Source organism: Alosa sapidissima, chromosome 7 (assembly GCF_018492685.1).
Source record: "Alosa sapidissima isolate fAloSap1 chromosome 7, fAloSap1.pri, whole genome shotgun sequence".
Lineage (NCBI taxonomy): Eukaryota > Metazoa > Chordata > Actinopteri > Clupeiformes > Clupeidae > Alosa > Alosa sapidissima.
In genome coordinates this window covers 4,539,607-4,549,448 of record NC_055963.1, presented here as the reverse complement: position 1 = coordinate 4,549,448, position 9,842 = coordinate 4,539,607, and the positions used below count along the sequence as shown (strand labels likewise).

General features: G+C 43.2%; 2 long non-coding RNA genes across 2 annotated transcripts in view; both read right to left on the bottom strand.

Annotated features, from left to right (window-relative positions):
• Positions 1-4,158: 4,158 nt before the first annotated feature.
• LOC121713896 overlaps positions 4,159-9,842 on the bottom strand; it is a 22,989-nt gene continuing 17,305 nt past the window's right edge. Inside the window, exons 2-3 of the long non-coding RNA XR_006032973.1 lie at positions 5,608-5,613; positions 4,159-4,172 (exon numbers count right to left, since the gene is read on the bottom strand). This is a non-coding gene — a long non-coding RNA (uncharacterized LOC121713896). The remainder of the gene's footprint in view (positions 4,173-5,607; positions 5,614-9,842) is intronic.
• The window catches only part of LOC121713901, a 10,183-nt gene continuing 7,276 nt past the window's right edge, over positions 6,936-9,842 (bottom strand). The window contains exon 2 of the long non-coding RNA XR_006032977.1: positions 6,936-7,503. This is a non-coding gene — a long non-coding RNA (uncharacterized LOC121713901). The remainder of the gene's footprint in view (positions 7,504-9,842) is intronic.

Here is a 9,842-nt window from a genome sequence, read left to right as displayed (position 1 = left end):
ACCTTCCAGCCCTCCCCCGTTGAACAGCTCCGACAGGACGTGGGTCTGTGTGTGTGTCCTGCAGAGCGCTCTCTGACAGGACGTGGGTCTGTGTCCTGCAGAGCGCTCTCCGCTCCGCATCAGTCCTGATTGATTGCTGACCCTGCCTCTCCGGTCTGCCACTCACTGGCCTGTTTTGTTCGCCTTTGTAACGATTTCTGCTGCTGTCAGTCAGCCAGGCACAATCCTGCCATCATCAGAAGTTTAAGAGGCTGCATGACCTCCAGTGCTGTTGAGGTACGTATGATACGGGCCTTGAGTCTTTTCTGTAACTTCCTGATTGCCATGCTTTGGGTAGAATGTGTGGCAGAAGTATACCAAGTAGAATAGAATGTCAGTCCATTACAGAGTTGCAAAGCATCCATAACTCAAGAGCATGAAAGCTAACATAGAACAATAGACAGACAAAATAGACAGATGAGCCAACTGATCAGCTCTACCTGTGAGTGGGAAGTCTTCAGATGTGTTGAATGATGATAGTTAAAGGTGCACTTGCCAAAACTGTTGTCATCTCACAGAACAGAAGACTTGTCATCATTTCGTACATCACCTTATAAGCTTGTCCACATTCAATCTACATACAAGTAACCAGTTAAATAAACAGTATCAACCATTATTAGTTTGCCTTTGGGAAAAAAATATAAGAAAGGGTAAACATAAAAGAGCAATACACAGCAGTACTTATCCCTTTTAACTCAACTTGCTAAGTGCTCAACAACTGGGTGCTCTGAGGGTGTGTTAGGCCCAGTATTAGCCTCTAAACAACCTCTAAACAACTCTAATCTAACCATGCTGTAATATGATTAAGCCCAGTATTAACCTCTAAACAACCTCTAAACAACTCTAATCTAACCATGCTGTAATATGATTAAGCCCAGTATTAACCTCTAAACAACCTCTAAACAACTCTAATCTAACCATGCTGTAATATGCATATCAAGTATCAGCTTACCGTAATTCTAATAAACTATTAGCCACGGCTTATACATTGATTTTGCAAAATTTCGTCAGCTATGAGGTTAATTCACGGGGGCAGTTAATATGGTATTAATATGGTTTTGTTTCTTTTAACTTGCAAAAAACACTGTCCTGCGGCTTATACACAATGCGGCTAATACACAGGAAATTACTGTACCATATCTTATGTGATATATGTGATTATCAGTTTGTGTTTATCTTCTTCACACAGATACAGGGCAGTGACAATACAGATGAGGAGCTAAAGACACATTTTAAAAGACCAGCATGGTGTAACACATACATTAATTAAGGGATAATGTACAGAACGCCGGTCATTATCGTGAAAATAAGTCCCGACAGGGCGGACCGGACCCCAATGCGCAGCAGAGGGGTCTTGATTCGCCCTGAAGGGACGTATTTTTCCAATAATGACCGGTGTTGTATACATTATCCCGCTTATTATACGGCAACTTGCCAAAACGAAAAAATAAACCAAACCCCCAAATAATGCATGCATATGTTTACATTTAGAACAATTATGCAAAACAAAAGTTGAAAGCCAAATCAAGTTAGATTTATATAATTATCTTTATGTGTCTGCTTTTTATCACCCAAACTTGTGCCTCTAATCCATCCCTGCAAAGGAAAAGTGCAGCATTCCGGTGACATGTTCCTTATGAACAGTGTCACTTCAGTAAAGTTGGAAATTATTTAATGCAAGCGCTCCACCCACCACTGTACACAGATGAGCCTCTATCAGGAGAGAAACAAAAGCCATGTCTGCTTTGTTAAGGCCTGTGAAAGATGAGCAGGGAGTTTCTGAAATTCCAGCATAATATGTCAAGTTTATAACACCTACTCACCACTGCCACTGTCTTTCACTATGCAAATGATCTACAAGAGGACTATTGTGAGTTCTAACTCCTACCTCTGTTTTCATTGGATTCAAGTCAGGACCCCATAGATCAACCTCTGTTGCGTCGAAGGCATTTCAAATGTCTGTCAGAGTTTCAATGGTACAATCTGACTGACCATTCTAAATAGATGTGGTGGGTGTATGGAATCAAATGTAAAATCACTCGGTGTTCCAACTCAGGTGTCTGGAGCTTTTCTCCAAGGAATGATTTCTGGCCTGAGAGGGTCTGAGGAGGCGGCAGGAAACACTGGTTGAATACACAGTAGGGTTACAGCCCTGTTTGAGATCCCCATCCTTCTTGGCTCCAGGTTCTGAGGATACTCAAGAGCCATCGCACATGTGTTTCTTCCTCTTCACCTGTATGCTTCAATCCAGGACACATATGTGTTCTTCAGCGCAGGGGGAGCTGAGGTCCAGGACACATATGTGTTCTTCAGTGCACGGGGAGCTGAGGTGCAGGTCCCATAAGGATGATGGGCTCCACACAGGGACTGGATGATGTGTACCTTCTTCCACCAAGTCACAAAAAGTCTTTCAGCAGACAGGAATTCACAATTAGTCTTATCTTCTGACAAGCTCTTAAGGTTTGCGACAGTGTCTCGGTCTGCAGGAAAGGGCATGTGTGTGTGAAAGCATGAATTTCCTGCGACAGGGCCCTGATACCCGCACAGCTATATTTAGGGGGAGGATAACTAGTCCGCCGCAGTATAATCTGACATTTGGTTCCACGAGGGACTCACACGGCATTGCTCACCAATGACAGTGTCACTGCTGGTTTGCATCCCCCGTGGAATAGGTTAAAGAGAACAAAACATGTTTTTGCAGGGGAGCTGGGCTGCGGCAGACAGATCTAATAAAACTCGGTTTGATTGCAGAACGATAATCTGACTGCTGTCAGCATTTGATGGGGACCCCTTGGAGCAGCGGTCCGCTTCACCAAAGGACAAAGAACCCCTCGGAGTGCCTCTGAACAAGCCGCAACAGCAGGCTGCATGACTGAGTGGCTTTTGATGGCTGCCTCCTCCAACACGCCACTTCCCTGCTGAACTTCAGTGGTGGTGGCGGCTATTCAGGCGGGGCTGGGCCTGTCACAAACACACCGCCAGGCTCCTCTGACCTAGCCCGCTGTCACCCAGAGCAGGAGGCTTCTTCATTTAAGAGCAGAATCATACAAGCATAATAAGATAAGAATGTTTAATGGATGTAAAAGGACATTTCACAGCCAAACTAAGCTAGAGTTGCATTTTAAATACTAGAGCCTACCCTGTGACAGAATAAATATTTGTATCTTTTTCTAAATGGCCACACAATGTTTTTGACCCGACAGGTTCAGTAGGACCCGACCAAAGCATGATCATCTACTAGTGAATAGCCTTTCAAGACTGAGTTATCTGACAGGTGATTCATTAGTCTTTGACAGGCACATCTCTCTCACATCTCTCTTTCTCTCTCTCTCTCTCTAACACACACATCTCTCTCTCTCTCACATCTCTCTCTCTCTCACACACACACATCTCTCTCTCTCTCTCTCTCTCTCTCTCTCTCTCTCCAGCCCAGAGGTGTTCCAGCAGGCCCAGGAGAGGCCGGCCCTGTCCTCACCAAGGTGATGGAGCCTACATCAGCTCACACCTGCCCCTCTCACAAGAGGCCTCTACGCTGGCACAACAAAGCCATGTGCCACTCTCTGGGACTCCTGCGCACATAAGCTGACAACAGCCTGCTGCCCGTGATCTCCCACAGCAAGCACTACGGGGAGTACAGGTGTGTTTCTGTTGGTGCTTTACCTGCGTGCTCTACTTAGATGAGTCCAGTTGCCTGTGGACGTGCATTCTATTTCTGACCGTGGTTTAAGCGCTAGCGCAGCCATGACTCCATTTCTGAGTTTTGGGAAAGGTTTCAGAAATCAGGAGGTTAAACCTCCACACACAGCACGTGCTACAAGGCCACTTGTTTGGTAGGATATTGACAAGTTCACACTTCATAAGATCACAGCTGAATTCCACTGTTGGTGTTTATTTTCCACACCAACAAGCTACCTGCGGATACTTTATGAAGCCACCAAAAGATAACATTAAAAGAAACACCCAGAGACATGTTGACAGAGTGCAAATTATATATGTGAACCGGAGAGGCCTGCGTTCAATAAAACATAGTAGTGCCCAGTGGACATTTTGGTGGATCAGAAGTAGCAGAATTTTACTTTATTCTGTGTCTAAATTATTTCTCTTGGGTGAACATAATGGTGATATAAATCTTACTGTGTGTGCAATTACTAAGACTGGCATGGTCTATTCCCTACCGACTGATCGCCTGTGAACAATGACATATTACTGCCTGGCCAGCGATGGCCATTAAGACCTGATCTGGGATTTATGGGCGGTCTTTAAACACGAGATGGTATTAAAGGGATTTGAATACAGACAAAATGGCGCGTCCAGGAGCCCATCCAGGCGAAGGCTAATGATGGCTGATGGAAACGCTGGGGAAGAGGGGTTATTTTGGGCCAGATCAATTTAACAACGGGCCGAATGAGTCAATTACAGGCAGAGCTGTCACTCTTCTGACTAACTGTCATCATTGCCTCCTCATAATGGCACCATGGCAACTGTAACCAGCACAACACAAGATGGCCGACGTCTTGTCATACAGTCTGACACCTGGAACATCCAATAAGCTGCTGTAATTGACAAGGCTTTAGCGTATCACCAGGGTCTGACTAATAAAAAATAATGTGTGTTTAAAAAAAAATGTGAATATTGTCATTAGTGCTATAATAATACAGCGTACCCTAGTATTTAGATAAAAAAAAATAAAACATGATGGAATATTGAACTCTCACATGTTTTTCCTCCCCGCTACTTCAAATCATTATTGCATAGTATCTACTTCTCACTAAACAGAAAGCAGATGACTGACATGTTGATAAGAGAGGTTTTAGTCCTGCAGGTGGGAGCATGAGGTTTGTTAGCACTGAGCTAATATCTAGTGGCAATTAGGAAAAGAAGCTTAGAATTCATAGGAAAGGGTTTCAAGCATGAGATGTGTTCATCAGGAAGTGAGAAAAGCCTGTGGCTCATCACCTCAGTGCCAGCTCTTAAAGTGACTGTTTATCATGAGGTGGTACTCGAGGTTTTAATGAGCTCAATGCCTGCGCTGGTGTAATTCCAATTAGCTATCGGTCCTCACAGCCAGACATGATTACACTGTGCAGCATCCATTGTTTTGCATTTGACGGTGAGAGCAACCTTGGCTGTTTTAATATGTCTCCCTAAGCTCAGCACCTGACAGGGGAATTATAGCGTATTCAGGACAATACGTTGGAGCGCTTGATTTTTTCCTCCTCAGCTCAGGGGATTCACATTGAACGGTTCAATACAGCATCTGCTTGCACTTCTGTCACATTGTTGATTATTTTTTTTTAAAAATGAGTCTAGTCAAAATTCTTTAATTTTGCCAATACCGTGTAAAGGGTATACACAGACACATACAATATATACTGTACAAACTGTCACCGATATTAAATGTATCTTTACATATACAGTATACACATCTATATATTTTCTTCTGATCTTTGTTGCCTAATGTGAATTGTTCTCCAGTCCAAGCATAACGTAGTCTAATGTATTTTTGTTAGCTTTGCAAATAATTTTTAACAAAATCCAAGTGTATTCTATTGAGGGCAAATGCCTCACTCCCTCCTCAGTAAGAGAAAAGGTTTCCACAGGATGTCCAGTGCTGTAAGGACACTGCCACTCTGCCTCTGAATGAGAGTCCCTTCTCTGCATTTCCTCCATAGAGTATCATCACATTGCCATCACTGTGGCCCTGTTAGATCCGTGCAGACTTGTTAGCAGCCACTCAGTGCCACCGCTGCCATTACCACAATTCTGGCCGCTGCCATTTGACGAGCCAAAGTTATTTTTTGATGAAAGCACGCGTGAGAGGGAGAATCAGTCATTAGCAGCAGCCATCTTAGCTGTCATCTTGTTTAGACAGCTTGTGGCTCGCACTTCAACACTGCTGACACCCTCAACCAAATGCACTCTCTCTCTCTTTTGTGCTGCCGTTGCTGTTGTTGTGTTATTGTTGTCATATTTCTTAAGTTGTGAATTCCTGCAGTTACAGAGCTTCATTCATTAGGGCGGTTAACACCATACTATCTCCAGAGACCAATGAATTCTAAAATCTAGCTAAAGCACAAAAGTGAACACTGACAGATTGAAAATTAAATATAATTCAACAAAATTGTGAAAGTGAGTTTGTGTTAAAGAATTTATCCATGCCTCTTCATTATCGCATTTGGAGGATGAAACGACAGTCTGTAATTTTCACCCATGTCCCTTCAAAAAATGTGATATTAACATTTCTTTAACAGTCAGAAACAAATTACAGCACACCCCACACTTCACAAAGCAGCCAATTCATTCCTAAAACCTAAAACACGTCCAGATCTGAAAGGCATGAACAGAGAGGAGAGAAAGGAAAGGAAAAAGGATAATCTGCAAGAAAGCCCTTAAAAGAATCAATTTGGCAAGGTGTCTGGGAATTTGACTTTATCCGGCGATGTGATTGCGCCTGTCTTGCTGCTGAGTGGGATGACTGTCTCTCTCCACTCCTGACAGGCGGACAGGGGCCCAATTGACAGTCCTTTAAAGCGCCTGACAGAAAGCCGCATTAATTAAGTCATTGCCGGACTTTAATTGTGTTAAGGAATAGAGAGGAGGAAAAAAAAAATCTCATACGAGAAAAGGTTAGCAAGTCCTCTCTGGTGTCAGATTTTCTACTTTCTATGAATATTAATGTGCCTAATGAAGACAATCTGGGCTTCATCTCTCCATTGTTCTGTGTTAAGGTGCCAGGCTTCTCCTGGCACTGATTTGTTGTTAAAGAACAAATATGTCAGCATGTGTGTGTGTATGTGCGTGTGTGTGTGTGTGTGTGGTGAGAAGGGGTTGACTGTCATGCTTTTATCAGTCACTATAAAAATGGCTCTCTTTCTGTCATAATCACAATTCAGAGAGTTTTTGAGAACCCTTTATTTTTAAACAGAGATGTAACAGGGAATTCTAAAATGATATACAGGCATATTTTTCATTCAGGACATTTCACCATGGAAAAGCTTTGAGGAAGTGTCTTTGTCTTTCTACATAGTTAAAGTCATTTGGTAAAAATTAGACCTGGTGCATTATAAATCCTTGTTTTTAATCTAATTGCATTACATGATGTCCGCATTGTACAAGCAACGTTGCAAATTAAGCAAATAGTAAACACCACAGAAGAACCATCACGTTAAAATATTAAAAGGTTAATTGCACTCACAGGAAAGACAAATACTGAGGAAAATAGTTTCCCATAAACAGAGCAAAAATGTGCATGAAACCGAATTTGATCACAAGGGATTTGGGGCCGTGCTTAATTTGCTGAGATTTATGAAGCCAGTGCTGGACAGGACAAGCATGCAGAAGCACTCTGGGTGATTTGTGGGTGGCATTAGGGAGAGGATGCTGCCAGGGTCCCTCTGATTCACTCGCCAGTCGGCTGAAGGGTCACAGCTTGTTAATCTTGGATCCCACTGGAATGCAGGCCATCTTGAAAACAAAGAGACAATATCCAGGAACTTGACTGTCTTCAGCTGCACAAGCTAGCACGGTTGTTTACAGAAAGAATATCTTTCTATCACTCTGGGTGATTTTTGTGTGAAATAAAACTCATAAGCACAGCTTTAGCTTCAGTTTTGGGTTAGGCACAAAAAAAGTTGCCAAAACTCCTTTGTCTGGGAGGTGGAGAATGTTAAAGTGCAAATGTCGGCCATCGCTGACAGCCGGCATTACGTGACAAGATGTCTGATGACACGTTTCTGTTGGCATACTGTAGCATGAGGAGGGCCCCACAGGACAGGGGAACACCAAGCATTCCCAAAACCTCAATATTAACCACCCATTACAATCACCGCGGGCCGTCACGCAGACAGCAATCCAAATGAGCTCCGTCCGTACTCCTCAGAAGACAACCTTGTTTCTTGTGAAAGATGAGCCCGGCTATTTCTGGAGAATGAAGCGCTGCCGGTAGCCACAGGGCAGACCCTGAATAGCCAGTCCTGGGATGACTTGAAAAGATGATCTGGGTGATGCGCTTGGCTGCTTGGCACTTGATTGAGCTGCTTTTGTTTGCCATATCTATGCATCACTCAGCTTTGTATGATAGATGTGTGATTTGGGTACAAGAATATGGGTAAAGGAAAGTCCGATGTGAGGATGCTGACATATTTTGATCTGGGCGATTCATCTTGTCCTCAGATAAATTGCAGGTTAGTGTGTTGGATGGGTGCAGCCCATATTTCTTTCCTTAAAAAAGGGAAGATTACATCAGTCAAACATAAAAACCATTTTGGTCATGCCAAAACACTGTAATTTTTTTCTCATGAAAATCCCCATGCACCTTGTCCACCTCTGCCTTGTCCAGATATGGCATCACATATCTTTCGTAATTAAGATCTAATCTGAAAACAATATGATATTATCTGAAAATGACTTACTCTAACTAGCTTTGCTGTTTGGGAAATATTCTTTGGGGGCAAAATATGAAAAAAGATTAATGCATTACACATTGAAGAAATGCAAACAAAGAAGAAATACTTTAATGACTAACCTTTTACATTAGTCTTTTAATTCCTTTTTTATAGTGCATGATTTCATTTAAAGAGGGGATGGTCAATGTCATACACATGAATATTTATTATTTACTTTAAAAAGTTGAAATGTATTTGAGATGTAGCAGCATGAGGGTTAATTAAACTAATAAGCATGTTGGATGAACAGGAGACGCTTGAGAGGGTGGGGAGGGAGGTTTTGGGTGGGAGACTTCAGCTGATCAGATTTGACAGAGATGCTCTGTACTGCCATGCTATGGGCCCTGCATGTGGGAGCGCCAGGGCTGTACGGTGTAAAGCACATCCATCACTTCCTCATGAGAGGCACAGAGGAAATCAAGTCATTCCAGCACAGGAGATTAGCATCACTGCTGACATGACCTTCTGTTTAAATAATCATGATTTTCAAGGCTTTACTTGTAAAATATCCTGTTAGACACTTACAAGTGTACAGTGTCAGCTCAGACGCTCAGGGGCTGAAGTATTTGCTGATGGCTGTTATTTTAGACTATCTTCAAAGGCAAAATTATAGTTATCAACAAATCTCTGACTCTGTGTATAGTTATAGCTATGATGAGTTGTATGGCCATCTTTATTCTCTAATCTCTGCACTGACAACAAATCAAGCCCTAAGGGAAACAAATCATCTTTAGTTAATTCAGACTACAGTGATCTTTGGTTACAGTTAGCACACGTGGTTAACAGGAATGTTTAGTCTTTCTCCTCCTTGTTCATCCTTCCTCGCCCAGGTCTCTCCCTCTGCTCTCTGCACCTCCATGTTGGATTTATGACTTCCTGCCCAGGGCTTTGTTTACTCGGCGTGCCGGGGGCTGAGCCCAAGGCCTGCGGGATGCAGGATCTCAGAGATCAGAGAGCAGAGGGAGATGGAGCGAGCGCGCCCAGCCGCACACGCGCGCGTGCGGGGAACAACAGGACCACCTCCGTCAGGCTTTGTCTGCTTCTCCCCCGGCGCGAAAGAGTGATTAACAATGCAGCTGAATAATTTACACTGATGGATAAAACACCTCTACAATTAGCAAGAGCGCCCTCCCTGTGTTAGGCAGCCCAACTGAGGAACACTGGACCTGACGGCTCACTGTTAAATATTCACACATCAGACACGTTCATGTGGGCCACATTGGTCCAGGAGTGTCAGTGTGATAATAAGGCAAATATCTCGCCTGGATACCATACAAGATTGACTGACTATGAAATCTACAAAGACTCCTAGACCTGAGTTAGAGTTGCAGCAGTGACAGTGGTGGTATGTTTTTGATG